The sequence below is a fragment of the Bubalus bubalis genome, chromosome 22, assembly GCF_019923935.1.
Source record: "Bubalus bubalis isolate 160015118507 breed Murrah chromosome 22, NDDB_SH_1, whole genome shotgun sequence".
Classification (NCBI taxonomy): domain Eukaryota; kingdom Metazoa; phylum Chordata; class Mammalia; order Artiodactyla; family Bovidae; genus Bubalus; species Bubalus bubalis.
In genome coordinates, this window is record NC_059178.1 from 53,884,307 (window position 1) to 53,904,128 (window position 19,822).

A 19,822-nucleotide genomic window follows, 5' to 3' on the forward strand; every position below is an offset into this window, starting at 1 on the left:
CTGAAAGAAAAAGATCTCAAGATTCATAATTGTTGATAGTTTGTTAAAAATCTGTAGTCTTGGGATTTGTTAAGCTAACATCTTTTGTTAGTACCAGAAGTAAAAATTTTTAAAGCAGTCAGAAAAATCCTGAACTACACACAGACAGAAATACACATACATGTGTGTATAATAAAACACTATTCTAGAAGATTTATAGAAGCTAACATTCAGTGGTGTTATTCAGGATGATTTTTATTTATATAATTTGTTTTTCCAAAGTTACATTTTGTAATCAGCAAAAAAATGTAACTAAGCAAAAAATAAAACACTTTATCTTCTGAAATATACTTGATATACATTTATTAATATCCAGAGTGAAACACCTAAAATCTGAGAAAGCTCATTCTGTATTTTATTGGCAAATGGTTATAATATAAAACTCATAAAAAGACAAACTGATTTTTATTACCTATAACAATAAGGAAACCTTCAAAAATTTAATTTTTAAAATGAGAAGTAAGCTACATATAACATTTTTATAAGCAATTTTGTTATTGAAATCCTTAAAGTTTCTGCAAAAAATATTGCAATAATGGTTTGATGCTATTACCAGCTCAATGGACAAAGGTGAAAAGGGTAATAAGTAAAATTAAAATCATTAATGTATGTCATAAAATATCCCAAACTGCAACTTAGGAAATTGAATAGCTGACTAATGCCTTAAAACTTAATGAATTAAAAAAAATATTTGGAATATTCTGAACATTATCCATGCCATATATTTTGATACCATAATAAGAAAATAGTGATCAAAGACTTCACTTTGCCATTCATACATATCAACAACTCAGAAATAAAGATTATAAAACAAATTTTTCTTTGATAGCTAATAAACATTCAGCATTTGTTAAGAAATAACTTCCATTATGCATAAATAGGAACTGTTCCATCTATCCTAACAGTGTATTCCTAGCTGACAGCCTCTTCAAGTCCTCTGGGTTTTATGCTTTTTCCACGTGCTCCGAGGTAGGCTGGCACTCTCAAGGTTATCAGAGGAAGAGACATGTGCCCTCACACATCCCAAGGATCCAATCACACGTGCTGCTCTTGAGGGCTCACTATCATTAGGAGGACAGGGAACAAATCTCCAAATGGTTGGAGAAGACAGATTATTCAAAACTTTCAGCTTCTAAAGAGACAGGCTATTTGTTCTACTGTGAGCTCTGTGAAGGATCTCAATGCCAGATGGAGTGTCAAAATGCATAACCTAAGAATGAAGTAGAAGTCCATATGAAAGCGAGGCAGGACAGACTATCTGGGCAAGTGACAAGTCAGACAGTTCTAAAATAAGCCTCCAGGGAAATGCTCATGACAAAGACTATTTATTACAAAAACACAGACACATCCATCCATCTACACCCACACATACACACAGCTTCTCTTCATAATTTGAAGATCTTTTATAAGAGATTAATGTAATAGAATATATCAAGAATGTCATATAGAAAAAAATAAATCCATTAAGGAACACCATCTGGTAGTTAACAGAGATGCACACTCACCCTTTATGCTTCTGTGTCTAAACACGCCATGGGCCAGAGAACCAGACGCTTGTACCAAGGGTAAAGAGCAAAGTCCTGTGGCTGATCTCTCTTGGTAGCCCTTCCATATCCATGTATTTTTAAGAGTACTGTGATTTTTTGGATGATTTTTTTATTCTTTATAGATTCTAACAAATAATCATGCAAAAGAAAGTGCAAATATTACTTTGCATTTCTTCCCTACTCCCCCACCCACCCACCCCCAACTATGACCCAAGTTATCAATCCATTTGAATGGGTATTTACAGAGAATTCACCGTACTTCCCAGGTGGCACTAACGGTAGAAAAAAAAAAACAATCTTCCTGTCAATGCAGGAGACTTAAGAGTCTGGGATTTGATCCCTGGGTTTGAAAGATCCCCAGGAGAAGGGAATAGCAACCCACTCCAGTATTCTTGGCTGGAGATCCCATGGACAGAGGAGCCTGGTGAGCTACAGTCCACAGAGGGTCGCAGTCAGGCGAGACTGAAGCGACTTAGCACGCACGCAAGACACTGAAGGAATATATCCATCCACCACAATTCTAGTAGATTTTTTCTGCTCACGGGGAAGATATTCCCACGTATCTGTATTGGTTTCCCGTGGCAGCTGTGTCAGTTCTGGGTTAGTTTCACATGACACAGAATGGGGAGGCAAAAGTCAAAGCCCCCAAACCTGGATGGCTTAAAGCCACAGAACTGTACTGCCCCACAATTCTGGAAGCCGTTAAGTCCAAAACAAAGAGCTTCAGCAGGGCTGGTTCCCGCTATGAGCGATCTAGGGGAGGAACCTCCCTTGCCTGTCCTAGCTTCTCATCCCTACTGGCCATCCTTGGGGTTTATCATCTTGACGTCACTGTCTCCATCCTCATGTGACCTTCCCTGTGTCTCTTTTCTTACAAGGATCCCGGTCATATAGAAATGCAAGTATCAGTGAAAGACTTGAAATTATTGAAGAAATTCAACAATTCCTTTCTACAATGTAAAAAAATGCTTCTTTAGGTATAAGTTATTTAAACCTATTATCTGATTAGCATTTGTAATGATTGAAAGACTATGCAAGCATTTTTTTTTTTAATTAAGAACTCCAGGTTTGGGAGCTTTTTTTTTTTTTTTTTTCCTTTCTTTCTATTGCTTTAGTCAGTCACCACTTACTCTAGAGGAAGGTAATCATCCTCACCCCTTAACAGCAACTGTACTGCCCACCCCGGACATTTGATTCAGGTCATAGATAGCTACACCCTGCATGTCTCAGATACGCAGATTTCTTCACCTTTGCTGAGAGGTCTCAGGTATGACCTAAGGCAATTTTTTTCCTTACACCACTAGCTTTTGGCATTTTCTGTTGCATGAGGCTGTCTCAAACATAAACTGAATTTTATCCCCCCTGCCTCTTTTTATGCCTAATTTTTGTACTGAAGAAAGATCTGGGGACACATTTTTCAAGTGAAAGTATAAATGCTATTTGTATTTCTGAAAAAAATCATCTTTAAATACAGGGAAAACATTTTCATTTCTTCCTGATACTTTCTTGTTTGTAGATGAAACTGGAATGTACAGGGTCTCATATGAACCTTTCTCAAAGTGTGTGCAGAGTTTGTTTTTTATTTTGATAGTTATTACAATAGTTCAATGGACTTAACTGACCTCTATTTAGTCATTAGCTTGTTTTTGATGTGTATACCAATGATATAAATACCTTTAAATGAATTAAAATTTTGAATTTAGATTCTTCACTGCACTTAAAAATTCTTGCTCAAAAGTCTTACCTAAGTGAATATTAAGTAGCATATACAGCCTGGAAAAATAACTCTAAGTGCTTGAGTAAGAACACTATATTTACCTGTCTTCTACAAATCCTATAGGAGTTAATAGAGGCTTTCAATCAAGGAACATCTATATAAATCAGCATCAGCCAAGAAAAATGTGTTCTATAACTCTAAATGTAATCATTAGCTTTTGAAGTATTTAACATCTAAATTGTCACAAGTCATTGATTCTACATTTTCCTTTTAAAATGCTGTGCTATTTTGATATCAAAAATATTTTATAACATATAAAATGTAAATATCAATTCAAACAACTAATTCAGACATTAAGAACTTCCATTCTAAATTATCTGTAAAGTGTGTATACATTTGGAAATGTTTGCTAGTGTTTTTTATTAATCATGTGATATCTAGTATTCTGTCAGTTGAGAGTTACAGTTATGAAAAAAAATTGAAAATATAAAAAAAGATTGAGGAATTTAAGGTTAGTTCCTAGATACCTGATGCTATATCAACAAACTTTAACAAATATTGATCCATATTTGTCTAAATTTAAGCTTCTTTATTTCAACTCAGGGTTTAAACTATAATAAGAGATGCTTATCTGGAAAAATAATTTATATTGTTGCCTATAATTCCAGTCTCAGCATATAATCTCACATATACACATATAGGTGAAGTTAACAACAATTACAACTTTTTTTTTGTCAATTCTATTTATAATGTTAAATTGTCAACTCCATTTTAAGGCCAAGCCAGAACTGGAGAAATAAGGGCATTAGATTACTTTTTCTGCTCTTTAAAATTAAATAGAGCTAGAAATTTTATTCTATTTTATACTTGTTTTTAATCAATAAAATACTTAACATTTCAATCAAATTTACCTTACTTTTGCTCTGACTGTATTAGAATTGTTCTATAAGGTAATCTTTTGTTACCATTAAAATTTTAATTGGAAGAAAATATAAATAGAGGAAATCATAAAATAAAAATGTGCATCTTGAGAAATTAGTGCACAGAGAATGCCATTATCATACCACCCAAGTCAAGAAGTAGATATAGCTTTCATTCCAACATCACAGCTCCTGCTATTGAATACATCCATTAAATTAGTCACTTCCCGGACTGCAAGGAGATTCAACCAGTCCATTCTGAAGGATATCAGCCCTGGGATTTCTTTGGAGGAAATGATGCTAAAGCTGAAACTCCAGTACTTTGGCCACCTCATGCAAAGAGTTGACTCATTGGGAAAGACTCTGATGCTGGGAGAGATTGGGGACAGGAGGAGAAGGGGACGACAGAGGATGAGATGGCTGGATGGCATCACTGACTCGATGGATGTGAGTCTGAGTGAACTCCGGGAGTTGGTGATGGACAGGGAGGCCTGGCATGCTGCGATTCATGGGGTCGTGAAGAGTCAGACATGACTGAGCAACTGAACTGAACTGAACTGAACCTTTCTAGAAATACCTTCCTTGCTTTTATCACTATGTATCCTTAACCATTCATTTCATCTGTTTTGAACTTTACATAAATAGGAATACAACTATATATATCCGCTTTTATGGGTCTCTTAACTGATAACTTTTAAGTGAAAATACAAAGTGGTATAGATAGGCATACAAGAAAATTATCTTCAAGGTCAATGATGTTAAATTAAGAAGAAGACAGGACTTTTTCCCTGTCCATACTCTTCTATTGTGGCCATGAGTGTTTTCTCTTGAACCTTTACCTGCCTGGTGAGACAGCTGAAATATATATGACTACACTGAATCTTAATTTAGCCAATCAAGAACATAGCTGATTTCTACAATAAAAATGCTAGAAGAAGCTTTCTTAACATAACTATGAATAGTTCTGGGAGCAGTAAAACAAAAGCTTATGTTAAAACACAAGTGTACCTGTAAAGACAATAAATTCTGTAGTTCATGAACTGAAAGAATAGTGATTTTTAGAGTCTTAAAAAAAAATCATTTATTTCATATGGACATCTAGAGATCAATGATAGATCGAAGAACAGGGTAAGCCCTCAAAGTTATATTTCTTATTTGACCTGAGGAGAATTTCATTCAAACAGATTTAGATTCACAATTTTATAACTTAAGAATTTTTTCAGTTAATGAAGTAACGTTGGCTCCTACAGTTCTGTCAGATGCTATGTTTCTTTGCTGTTCTGACAACTCCATTTTTAGGGCTGAAAAAAAAGAAAGAGCACCAGTGTTCAAGAACTGTGGAAATAATACTGAAATCTAGACACAGATGAAGATGAACTTTAGTGAAACACTTGGTGAAATACTTGATCAGATAATGTACCCTGTAAGAACGGAGTTGATGAAGCCTCTCTTTTTTCATTTTCAAAATAGGTTTCTTTTTCTGCAACAATTGGCCTATCATAAAAAGTTTTGATTACTTTCCTGTGTAAAAGGAGTTTTTGTCTTTTTTCTAAGTACCTCTATTTCAGTTGTTTCACTGACCTTTACCATTAAGCGGAAATTTCTAGAGTCTGCATAGATGAGCTAAAACTGTTTTTAAGTCAGAAAAGAAACAATGGAAGATAATTATACCTTACTCTGAAAATGCCGAATGCAGGCAAGGTATTTTCAAGCGGTGTTATTTCTATTCCTAAAATGAAATACATTTTAGGATGAGCTTTAGGATGAGTCTGTAAATATGTAAGTTACAGGGACATACACTGGTTGCCAGGAACTTATCATTGTGACATTTCTCTATTTAGAAGTAGGACATCAGACAAAAATGGTATGGTTATTGTGATGGACAACACATGTGTACATATGCAACTCCAAACATAGCTATTAGTCACTAGGAAATAAAGATCTCTTTTTCCATACATATTAAGTAAAAATTTCATCTGCACATTTCATCAGACTTAGCTATTTTTAATGAGAAACTGATATAAAAACTTAGTATTTTACACACCATTAGTTTTGCTACATATGTTTAGGCACCTCTTGGGGATTTTTTTCTGGTAGACTTGTTTTATACAGTTATTAATCCTAAAATCGAACTGACAGAATTGACAAGCAGCTTCTCTAATCCCTCATCAGAAAGCCATACTCAGAGGAAGAATCTTAACACACCTCAGGATGCCCTCCCCTCATTGAGAAAAAATGGAGTAAGAGAAGAGACTAGTATTGGTGCAAAGACTGTCTCTTTCCAAACAAGTCCTTGCTCACCAGCGCCAAAGACGTGAACACTCGGAAGTCAAAAGAAGAGCTGGACGCACATCTTGTGTCTTTGAGGGAGAAAAACTGAGAGAGAGCCAAGGAGAATAACCATCGGGAACTAATGACGTCCTGAACAAGTAATGGCAGAAAGGAGAGGGGAAATATCCTTAAGGAAGAAATTATTTTACCTCTAAAATACTTCAAAAGCCAAGAAACAAGCCAGATAGCTACTCATCTCAGTATCAGGAAAAAAAAAAAAATCCTGTATTCCATGTACTCCTATAGAACTTAACATGTAGATTAAAAGCCAAGTGTATGAACTCATCTCCCAGTTAGGATTCTAGAAGGTGGTGCAGGCAGCCTCAGGTGGGAGACAAGGGAGATGAAATAGAATTCACACGTTCTCTTAATTAGTTACTTAGCAACCTGTATGCAGTACTACTCTGTGCCAAGAACTACTTTATTTGCTGTTGTTGTTGTTGTTGTTTATTCACTAAATGGTGTCCGACTCTTTGCCACCCCATGGACTGTAGCCTGCCAGGCTCCTCTGTCCATGGGATTTCCCAGGCAAGAATACTGGAGTGGGGAGCCATTGCCTTCTCCAAGGGATCTTCCCAACCCAGGGACTGAACCCTCGTCTCTGGCACTGGCAGGCGGATTCTTTACCGCTGAGCCACCAGGGCAACAGAGAACTATTTTAAGTACTTTGCAAATGTGAACTATTGAATCCACGTTGCCAACCTATATTCTGGCTACTACCACCTGGCCTATTTTACAGACGAGAAACCGGAGGCACGCAGGAACAAAAGCTCCCCCAGATCACAGCGCTAGTATGTGGCAGAAATAGGATTTAAATTCAGGCACTGTGGCTCCACCAGCTGCGGTCTTAGCCTTTGCCCTGCCCCTTCTATACAGTCACTTGGTTAGATGTATCAGGTTTACCTTTACTTGATCCTTTAAGAACAAACAGACAAAAAAGAAAAGCTCACGGAGAATGCTTTTAACTAATTTTTCTTGCTTTGTTATCAGAAAGAACCCACCCACACACAGCTGGTATGTGAATTGCAGAAGGTAGCATGGCTAGAATATAAAGCTAAACTTTTTATCTAGTGAGTTAGGATGCTTCTTATCATGTAGACTTAACTGTTTAACTTCAGTGTCTTATAAACAAAACTATTCCACATTGGAAAATAAGTTATTTTCTTAAAAATATAGAAGAAACGCTTTCTGGAGTAAAAAAATAATAATATGCATTAAAATAAACCTGAAAAAATACGTACCACATGTAAATGCACATACAATTATTGACAGATGTCACTTCAAAATAATTGATTCAAATTTACCACATATTAGCAAACAGAATTTAGCTGTACACTGAAATAATATGATAGACACAGAAGGCTTATTCAAGGAACACATGGATAGTTCAATTTAAAAATGTTAGACTCCACTGAGATTTGAGGTGAAAAAGCATAATAATCCACATAACAAATTCTCCTGTCTCTAAAAAAATTGATCAATTTCATAATTTGGGGAGAGAAGGAATTTAAAAACCTAGCAATTGGGCAGAACTCTGATAGCCAGATAAAAATGTATAAATATCAAAAGATTTTCCATAAAATACAAATATTTTCTATCAAATCATTTAGAGAAATAAGCCTCTGTAATGCCAAGCAGATGCCTAAAAATAATTTTTAAGGATGAGAAAACAGAAACAGCCCACCTAGAAGTTAAAATACATGTTCAGCTTCACAAGAAACCAAGGGCGATACAAACTAAAACCCCTGTAAATGCTATTGCTCATCTGCTAGCTTGACAAAAATCTAAAAAATCAATTCATACAAAATTCTGTTGAAGATATGGAAAAACTTAAACACTTACCCACTGCTGCCAGAGTTGGAGAGATGAACACGACCGATTTGAAAAGCATTTTTGGCAACACTCCGCAAAGCTGACCCTTATCCCCACAGCTCCCAAATGGGTGCACACAGGAATCATCTGGGGTCTTTATAAACTTGTGATTTGTGGCTCCACCTCCAGCCAGTCTGACTTAATTGATGAGACCTGGGCGCAAGCTTTGGACGCTCCTAGGTGATTTTAATGGAGAAGGCAATGGCACCCCACTCTAGTACTCTTGCCTGGAAAATCCCATGGATGGAGGAGCCTGGTAGGCTGCAGTCCATGGGGTCACAAAGAGTCGGACATGACTGAGTGACTTCCCTTTCACTTTTCACTTTCATGCATTGGAGAAGGAAATGGCAACCCACTCCAGTGTTCTTGCCTGGAGAATCCCAGGGATGGGGGAGCCTGGTGGGCTGCCGTCTATGGGGTCACACAGAGTCGGACACAACTGAAGTGACTTAGAAGCAGCAGTAGCAGCAGGTGATTCTAAAGCACAGTGTTGTTTGGGAAGCTCTGTCCTGTTCCCTCTAATGCAGGACCTACACTATGGAGCATGTAGCTAGAGAATCTCTCACACATGTGAACCAGGATAGTTACAAGAGAGTTAATAGTAAAAATGGTCATAATAGCAAAATATTGAAAACAGAATGTACATCAGTCTAGAATGGATATCACAGAAAAAAAAAAAAAAAAAGAAACAAAACCTCATTCTCAGAAGCCTTGATTCTCAGAAGCATATTATGGAGTGAAGGAAGTCTGTCTTAGATGATAAAGTGTGATTTCCAGTTATACGGTGTCTAAGGTACACACCACTTGATAGAATTTAGTGACCCCATGGACTGCAGCCTACCAGGCTCCTCTGCCCATGGGATTTTCCAGTCAAGAGTACTGGAGTGGGGTGCCATTGCCTTCTCCGAGAGTTTTAATTAGGGAGGCATAATTGGATAAGGAAGGAAATAGAGGATGTAGGGCAGGATAGGTTCAAGATAGTGGTTGATTTCAAGGAGAAAAAAAGGAGTGGTCAGGAGTGGATACTGGAACCTGCATTTAATGTCCTAAGCTGTGACTTGGTTGTATGTGTTGTTCAGTTGCTAAGTCATGACCGACTGACTCTTTTGACTCCATGACCCATCAGGCTCCTCTGTCCGTGGATTTCCCAGGCAAGAATACTGGAGTGGCTTGCCATCTCCTTCTCCAGAGGATCTTCCTGGACCAGGGATCGAACCCGTGTCCCCTTGGCAGGTGGATTCTTTACCATTGATCCACCAGGGAAGCCCTGGTGTTGTAGGTACACAGCTATTTATTTTACTGTTGCTCTTTACCTTTATTTCATGTTTTACACACTTTTATATATTAGCTGTATTTCAAAATAATTTAATAGTAAATTGATGTACAGATTTTAAACAGGAGAATGGATAATAGACTGTTCACATAGTAACCATCACTCAGACTATTGAGAGAAGAATGTGTGGGTGATGTGTCAAGTGTGAATACAAATAATGAATAGAGTCTGTTGCAAAAGCTGATAAGGAATCGTGTCATTTGGGCAATTACAGCAAGGTCTGAGAGTCAAAGATGGATGAGGAGGTACTCAGGATTCAGTGATTCAGAAAATGGAGCTGAGGTGATGGGCAGGAAGGGGAAATGGAAAGTCAAGGCATCTTTTGGGTTTCTAGGTTGGATCACAAGAACACCGAAGTATGCTCTTGTGGGCACATTCAGTTGGACACAAGACTCCTCACCTACATGCAGGTGTGCAAACAGATGTAAAAGTCAGGTCTCAGGAGGCAGGGCAGAGTACAGGCATTTTTTAGGGTCATCAGTGAGCAGATACTAAATGTACTTGTGGCTGAAAAAGAGATTTCATAGGATAATGTAAAGTGAGAAGGCAAATTCCAAGGAAGTAAACATAGAATGTTGAGCTTGAAGCCAACTTTTTCACTCTCCACTTTCACTTTCATCAAGAGGATTTTTAGTTCCTCTTCACTTTCCGCCATAAGGGTGGTGTCATCTGCATATCTGAGGTGATTGATGTTTCTATTGGCAATATTGATTCCAGCTTGTGCTTCTTCCAGCCCAGCCTTTCTCATGATGTACTCTGCATACAAGTTAAATAAGCAGGGTGACAATATACAGCCTTGACGTACTCCTTTTCCTACTTGGAACCAGTCTGTTGTTCCACGTCCAGTTCTAACTGTTGCTTCCTGACCTGCATACAGGTTTCTCAAGAGGCAGGTCAGGTGGTCTGGTATTCCCATCTCTTTCAGAATTTTCCACAGTTTATTGTGATCCACACAGTCAAAGGCTTTGGCACAGTCAATAAAGCAGAAATAGATGTTTTTCTGGAACTCTCTTGCTTTTTCGATGATCCAGCAGATGTTGGCAATTTGATCTCTGGTTCCTCTGCCTTTTCTAAAACCAGCTTGAACATCTGGAAGTTCACAGTTCATGTATTACATGGGAAATAGATGGGGAAACAGTGGAAACAGTGTCAGGCTTTATTTTTTTGGGCTCCAAAATCACTGCAAATGGTGACTGCAGCCATGAAATTAAAAGACGCTTACTCCTTGGAAGAAAAGTTATGACCAACCTTATGTTCCAAGATAGTATATTGAAAAGCAGAGACATTACTTTGCCAACAAAGGTCCGTCTAGTCAAGGCTATGGTTTTTCCAGTGGTCATGTATGGATGTGAGAGTTGGACTGTGAAGAAAGCTGAGCGCCAAGGAATTGATGGTTTTGAACTGTGGTGTTGGAGAAGACTCTTGAGAGTCCCTTGGACTGCAAGGAGATCCAACCAGTCCATTCTGAAGGAGATCAGCCCTGGAATTTCTTTGGAGGGAATGATGCTGAAGCTGAAACTCCAGTACTTTGGCCACCTCATGCGAAGAGTTGACTCATTGGAAAAGACTCTGATGCTGGGAGGGATTGGGGGCAGGAGGAGAAGGGGACGACAAAGGATGAGATAGCTGGATGGCATCACTGACTCAATGGACGAAAGTCTGAGTGAACTCCGAGAGTTGGTGATGGACAGGGAGGCCTGGTGAGCTGTGATTCATGGGGTTGCAAAGAGTCGGACATGACTGAGCGACTGAACTGAACTGAAACATAGAAGTTCAGGCAAAGAACACTAAGAAGGTATGCTACAGAATTGAAAAGAAATAAGCCCATGAGGTATTTGGATAATGAGAAGACAATAAGCACTGCCATGTGTCACCAGAAATCACTTTTACCTACTACATATTAAGTTGGTTCATTTTTTTTAATTTTATTTTATTTTTAAACTTTACATAATTGTATTAGTTTTGCCAAATATCAAAATGAATCCACCACAAAAAAAATTAAAACCTATGTTATCCTAAGGCTGTTAAAAGCCAGTGGTTTAAAAGGAGAAGCATTTCATCACACTATCTTTTTAAAAAAATAAGAACCCCATAACTGGCAATTTGAAATGAAAATCTATAAATCCTTTTTATCACTGTATAAAACTATGGATCAGCTATTCCTCTACTAGTCAAGAATTTTAAGGAAATGAGAAAACATAGTGATTGCATAGCACTTTTTTGAGTCTTTTAAGTTTGGGCAAGTATCAACAGATATTTTAACTTTATAGTATTTCCATGGCACATTTATTAAGTTATGGAATTTTACCGAAAGCCCTAAAATTTCAACATATCTAGTCTTTCAATGACTTTGTGGAATAAAAGCAGGACAGCTATATTTGTCTTCCTTTCAAACAAGAATTCCTTAAGTATTTGAGAGTGAAATGGAGGTTACCTGAGGAATTAGAGAAAAACAATAATTAGAAAATGGAACCATCAACTAACGTGATAATGTTGTTTTGTGCCAGTCATTTCTTCTTTAAAAATGCAAACGTTTAAAAATGTAAATGGTCATATTTCCATATTACAAGTAGGACTGTGAGGTTCATGTGATTTAAGCAATTTTTTGAAGGTCATTGACTTATGTATGGCTAGTAAGAGCTGAATCCATGGTGGTCTAACTCTATAAATTTATGACAAATTAAAGCAAGATAATGTTTTTGAAAGCAGAACTGATCTAAATATTCATTATATGGAAAATTCCACTGTTTTTTAAAATTTTCATCTAGTAGCCTTAAACTCAATTTTCCTTTTTGTGTACAGACTGGCTTCTTTGGTGAAGTAATTTGTGTGGCTGATCCAAAAGCTGTCTACCATTTTATTCATAGAATGAGTATGAATTCTTTTGTGTAATATTTTCCATTATTCATTCATGATATTAGAGCTTACTCTGTACAAACAATGAATCACGGATTTCAATTTTGAAACATTATTAATCATTAATGGGATCTAAATCTGTCTACTTTATGGGCACGCACAGATTTCTACAAGATAGAAATGTTACATGCAGCAAAAATAAGCAAAATAAATCTAACATTAAGAGGAACATAAAATATGTTCTTTATTCCTCAGAAATTATATCAGGTTTCAATTATTATGATTGTTTTTCTAACTGGTGTTATTTACAACAACATCAAATTTACATATTTATTTTCTAAATAGTAGAATGTCATCTCTTTACTAAGGACATTTAACCCCTTTGACATCTTTTTTCATAATTTTTTCTCCCATTAATTGCCTTGTTTATTTTCTGCTCAAGACACCTTGGACCCTTGTGCAACAACATTTCGTGAGGGTTTTTCATGTCAGGTATCACTTGGACACGAACAAGTGATTAAACCACAACAACCATCACTACTCTGAACCACCTTATATCTAAAGTCTTCCTCTCTTCCCCTCAATGTCATTTTTGTCTAACAAATCCTTGTATCTGTTCTTCCCCATGCAACACACACATGCAGCCTCCCTTGAAGAACCTCCTTCAAATTTCTATGACCCCACTATTTTGCTTGAATTAAACACTCTTTGCTCAGGACTTCTAAATAAACATATGAAAAGATGTTCAAACTCAGTATCAGGCAAGTTAATAACAAAGTACCACCATGCAGCCAAAATAGAATGTATGTGTCAACTAGGGCTTGGGGTAACCAGAAGTCATATGCCTTGCTGTTGAAATGTACGTTATTATTTCCATTTTAGGAAGCCATCTGCAATATGTGCTAAATCTGAACTAACATATACCCTGTGACTCAGCAACTATACTCCTGGTTATACAGGCACAGAAATATGTATTATATGTACCGACAGACATATGTGAATGAGAAGATTATAAAGCAAGAGCTAAGCACAAAACTCACTGCCAATGCCTACCAAAATAGGAAGGGTGAATACATTTTGGTATATTCATAAAATGAAAAATAACAAGAAAAATGAAATTAAAAACTGCTACAATATGATGTCTGTCTCAAGAAGCATCCATTTAAGATGACAGAGATAAAAGAAGACACAGGTATGACATATACAAAAATTGAAAATCTTCAAAATTCACCTCTGGTATTAGAAATCAGGATAGTGGATACTTTTCTGGAGAGAAGAAAGAATGAAGGTATGAGAGATGGTCTATAGTGCTGAAAATATTCCATTTCTTGATCCAGATGGTATTTTGCGGTTAAAATTCTTTAAGCGGTACAACCATGATGTCTGCTCTGTATCTATCTATATATAGCCTATTTCCAAAAAATACATTATTAAAACATGAGACTATAAAGTGCTTGACATCCTGAATCCCACAGAAATATAGAATTGGTCTCCAGGATTTATATATATAACTGTTTTCAAAATTCTTATTTAAATCAACTATAAAAACAATCAAACTAATGCTATAATTAAGTCCAAAAGTACAGAGGAAAAAAGTCATAGTGGCACTATTTAAACCTCTATGAGTTCAAAAATATTATTTATTCCAATTATGTGAATGTAAGTTCAAAGCAAGGAAATACCAAAGAATGCTCAAACTACCACACAATGGCACTCATCTCACACGCTGGTAAAGTAATGCTCAAAATTCTCCAAGCCAGGCTTTAGCAATACATGAACCATGAACTTCCAGATGTTCAAGCTGGTTTTAGAAAAGGCAGAGGGACCAGAGATCAAATTGCCAATATCCGCTGGAGCATCGAAAAAGCAAGAGAGTTCCAGAAAAACATCTATTTCTGCTTTATTGACTATGCCAAAGCCTTTGACTGTGTGGATCACAATAAACTGTGGAAAATTCTGAAAGAGATGGGAATACCAGACCACCTGACCTGCCTCTTGAGAAACCTGTATGCAGGTCAGGAAGCAACAGTTAGAACTGGACATAGAACAACAGACTGGTTCCAAGTAGGAAAAGGAGTACGTCAAGGCTGTATATTGTCACCCTGCTTATTTAACTTATATGCAGAGTACATCATGAGAAGTGCTAGGCTGGAAGAAGCACAAGCTGGAATCAAGATTGCCAATAGAAACATCAATCACCTCAGATATGCAGATGACACCACTCTTATGGCAGAAAGTGAAGAGGAACTAAAAAGCCTCTTGATGAACATAAAAGAGGAGAGTGAAAAAGCTGGCTTAAAGCTTAACATTCAGAAAATGAAGATCATGGCATCTGGTCCCATCACTTCATGGGAAATAGATGGGGAAACAGTGGAAACAGAGAGACTTTATTTTTGGGGCTCCAAAATCACTGCAGATGGTGACTGCAGCCATGAAATTAAAAGACGCTTACTCCTAGGAAGGAAAGTTATGACCAAACTAGACAGCATATTGAAAAGCAGAGACACTACTTTGTCAACAAAGGTCCGTCTAGTCAAGGCTATGGTTTTTCCAGTAGTCATGTATGGATGTGAGAGTTGGACTATAAAGAAGGCTGAGGGCCAAAGAATTGATGCTTTTGAACTGTGGTGTTGGAGAAGACTCTTGAGAGTCCCTTGGACTGCAAGGATATCCAACCAGTCCATCTTAAAGGAAGTCAGTCCTGAATATTCATTGGAAGGACTGATGCTGAAGCTGAAACTCCAATACCTTGGCCACTTGATGGGAAGATCTGACTCATTGGAAAAGACCGTGATGCTGCGAGGGACTGGGGGCAGGAGGAGAAGGGGACGACAACAGAGGATGAGATGGTTGGATAGCATCACCAACTCAATGGACATGAGTTTGGGTGGGCTCTGGGAATTGTTTTTGGACAGGGATGCCTGGCATGCTGCAGCTCATGGGGTCGCAAAGAGTCGGACATGAATGAGCGACTGAACTGAACTGAAGTTCAAAGCATTAAACTGTATAGTTGTTATATGAGAAAAACATGTACGTAATACTGTTTTGGTATATTTCACTAAATTTCTATGGATTTAATCTCAGTTATAATAAATTGAGGTTTTGCTAAGTGGAATTTTATTTTTTTTAATGTTGTAGTTTATATTAAGAATGAAATTCGCCTGTCAATATTTCATCTGTCTGTTAACCTTCCTTTGACAAGAAAAAGTCCACAATTTCAGTATGAGTATTCTTTTCTTATGTATTTTCCCTGAATTTGAGAAATGAGTGTATTACTACAGATTTACAAAACTACATTAAAACAGAATGGGAATACATAAACTCAAGTGTTAACAATGCCACTGTGTAGGATTATGTTACACTGAACCCATTCACAACATTTTACATTATCAGGGACTGACAGTCAGGAAGGAATAATTGTCCATATTTTAGTCTTTGAACAGTGAATTTACCAATTTATGATATAATTTTACTAAGGGTATGTACTGGAAACAAATTGTCAGTATTTGATAATGACATTTTGGAATGTCATTTTGGAACAAAAGCTTCCTACCAGCTCTTGTTGCTTTTTAATTGCCAAGTCATGTCTGACTCTTCTGTGACCCCATCAGCTGTAGCTTGCTAGGCTCCTCTGTCCATGGGATTGTCCAAGCAAGAATACTAGAGTGGGTTGCCATTTCCTTCTCCAACCTACCAGCTCTAGGATTCATTAAATTTGGTAAGCACTAATATTTCTTTGTTTAGCTTCTAGATAATTACTTATAACACTAACAGCCCATACTGTAGGGTGCATAGCCTGTAATGCAGCATGCACTGTGAGGTAGAGATCACCCCCCAAATTTATATGCTTGAAAATGTTTACATAAAGCATGATATAAATTCTATATGATTAGACAACTAGAACACTGAAAATTTAGCTTCAATTACAGATGTCTTTTGTCTGCATATTTTGTTTTCAAGTAAAACCAATAGCACACTCTGCATAATAGCAATCCCCTTCTCTTGGTGTTAACATAACATTAATCCTTAGGAATTCTGAATTTTTACTGAGCAACTTCAGTTCAGTCACTAAGTCGTGTCTGACTCTTCGGGACACCATGGACTGCTGCATGCCAGACTCTTCTGTCTTTCACTACCTCCTGGAGTTTACTCAAACTCATGTCCATCGAGTTGGTGATGCCATCCAGCCATCTCATCCTCTGCCGTCCCCTTCTCCTCCTGCCCCCAATCCCTCCCAGCATCAGGGTCTTTTCCAATGAGTCACATCTCCACATCAGGTGGCCAAAGTATTGGAGCTCCAGCTTCAGCATCAGTCCTGCCAATGAATATTAAGGACTGACTTCCTTTAAGATGGACTGGTTGGATCTCCTTGCAGTCCAAGGGACTCTCAAGAGTCTTCTCCAACACCACAGTTCAAAAGCATCAATTCTTTGGCCCTCAGCCTTCTTTATAGTCCAACTCTCACATATGTACATGGCTACTAGAAAAACCCTTATTTATTATTTTATGTTATTATTTAACCCTTTCAAATTTGTATCAGATTACTAGAGAAGCAGATCACTTTAGCTGCTGATATCTGAATTTCATTTGTTATTAAGTAAATCTTCACCGTCCCTGAGACTCACCTGCTCTAGCTGTAACACAGAAGACACACTCCATTTACTCCACAGAAGAATGATCATGTTATTCTCTGTTGCTGCCGTAACAGAGGACCACAGTAACAAATGACCACAAGCTTAGCATCTCAAAAAAAATTTTGGCACAGTTCTGAAAGTCAGAAGTTCAACAGATCTCACTGGGCTAAATCAAGGTATTTGGCAAGGCTGTGTTCTTTCCTGAAGGCTCCAGGGAGAATCCTTTTCCTTGTCTTTTCCAATTTCTAGAGGCTGCTTCACTCCTTGGCTTGTGGCTTCCTTTCTTCATCTGCAAAGCCAGTAATGTTTCATATATATGATCTCACTTCATTATATCTCTCTTTGACTACAGCTGGGAAAGAATCTGTGCTTTTCAAGGATGCCCCTGATTCAATTTGACCCACCCAGACAATCCAGGATACACCCCATCAAGTCTTTTACATCGACCCCATCAGCAAAGCCCTGTTGCCAGGTAAGGTGAAACAGTCACTTATCATGGAGGTTAGAAGGTAGGCAATTTGGGGGTAGAGGTTAAGGCACTATTCTGCCTATTACAACAAGGACGCATTATAATGGGTTATTTTAGGATCAGAGATTTTTGAAGATGAACAAATTGATTCTGCAAATGTTTTCAAACATGCATTGGATGGCAGGACCTAGGGAATCATAAGGTGTCACAGATGATGACCAGTCCTCTCTTAACTTGGCACACACTGAACAGTTATACAACATGTAACTGGTGTTACTATTTGGTGGAAAGGAAAGGCCCTGAGGGTTTCCATTGATTAGTATGTGTTCATGGATTGTGATTTATTTTGTTTGCCTCCCATAATGTAAATTATTTTCCTATATGTGGGTATTTGACATCAGGCAGACTATTGGTGGAAGGGTTTCCCACCTCCTGTTATGGACCTTAACTCCTTGTCTCTACATCCTGGTGGCCAGGCTGGGCCCATAATACCTTTGCTCTGCCAGTCACATGTGTTCACGGGTAGTGCCACGGGGGCCACATGCCAGCATCAGTGCCCTTAGATGCTTCCTAGAGCATGAGTTGAATGTCGTTTCTGTAGCCAAGTTTCCCTTATTTTTGTTTTTCTCTTGTCAGCTTTATGTTGCTTCTGTGAGATTCTGATATGCTTCATAAATTTCATCTCTGCTTACAGTATCCAAAATAGGGATCTGATATTTACAACCAAAAATGCATAGGTGACTCTGTTTATTCTTAATCCCAAATTCAAGGAAATAAATAATTTATCAGGAAAAAAAAAAAAAACTTGAATCTACTAACATACTATAGCCAATCTTGGTTATAGATTCCATTATGTACATAACCAAAATCTGGGAAGGAAATTTTCTATACAGAATGAGAATTGAAAATCAGCTAGGATTTGGAAGTCATGTGTGCATTTTTTTTTAAAGCTAAAAAAGAATCCAGATATTAGGTCACTTTGTATCATGGTGCATGTAATTAAAGGAAAGGATGTACACTGGTTTCACTTTCCTATCTCTTGATGGAAGTAACTCTGTATGAGTCAGATTGCCATATTTTGGGCAGCCAAAGGAATGGAGTCACTGATAATATTGATTTTCTTAGCACAGGAAAGCACAAAAAGCTCTCTTGGTGAGGCAAATTTATGTAATAGAGTTTTCAAATATTGTTCTAGAAAGGCATGAAAGAAGGGTGCTCTTTTTGTTCACTTGCTCTAAAAAAGGCTCCCCCGACCTCCATATAGCTGACTGTCTGAGCCTACCTCACTGCTGCCTAAACCTGGTGAATTCCCTCTCACACCAGCTCTCTTGCTCTACAAAATACTCCGTAAGCAAAATGATGAGAAAGGGGGTGGGGAGAGGAAGTCGTACCATGTTTGGATCTATAAAATATGACAAGTTGGGGGAACGAAAATGTCCTTTGTATGTTTACTTTGTGAATGCAAATGGGAAATACATCCTGCATTGGAGCCATCCATACTGGTCATATCAAAGTGACATGAGCTTCTCCTCCAGACTTTATATGTGCGTCCAGTGGTTGGATCAAAATGACAGAATAGCAGCCTGTGGGTCAAAATGTGCCCCTTCTCCTTGGGTATGCCAAGAGGTGAAGATGGAAGAAGAAAACAGATGTGCAAAGATGGAGAGGAATCCATTAGAAAAATTTCTGTGAAGGGAGTGATGTGGTTAGCATGGCAGTGGACAGGACCCAGCAAGGTGCACCTATGTGAGGGTAAAGGGCACGAGGGGGTTGGTTTAATAACCCAGAGGAGTTAGTATTTCAAACAGAGATGGGGTATACAAGAACCTGGAAAGCATACATTTTGGAATTGTGTGTTAAAAGAAGCATTCTATTTTAAAAGGTAGGAAAGAGACAATTAACCATCGTGTGGTCAATACTACTAATAGAAGATGGCTTGTTTTCAATGAGTTTTCCCATTAATGTTTGATCATTAACCCATTTAAAAGTGGGTCATTTGCTGCATCACAGCACAATGACTCTCAAGCTGTCACCAGCCGCTTAATGAAAAGCAAGTTTCATTAGACCAGACATCCAGCCAAACAGTTGAGACAGACTGAATCGA

At 37.7% G+C, this 19,822-nt stretch overlaps 2 long non-coding RNA genes across 2 annotated transcripts in view; both read right to left on the reverse strand.

Moving 5' to 3' along the window:
* Positions 1-8,519, reverse strand: part of LOC123465284 — a 28,704-nt gene extending 20,185 nt beyond the window's left edge. Inside the window, exon 1 of the long non-coding RNA XR_006640464.1 lies at positions 8,397-8,519. This is a non-coding gene — a long non-coding RNA (uncharacterized LOC123465284). The remainder of the gene's footprint in view (positions 1-8,396) is intronic.
* LOC123331200 lies at positions 363-1,758 on the reverse strand. The gene is made up of 2 exons (XR_006547725.2): positions 1,545-1,758; positions 363-1,249 (listed from the first exon to the last, which is right to left on the reverse strand). It is a non-coding gene; the product is annotated as an uncharacterized LOC123331200 (long non-coding RNA).
* Positions 8,520-19,822: the final 11,303 nt, after the last annotated feature.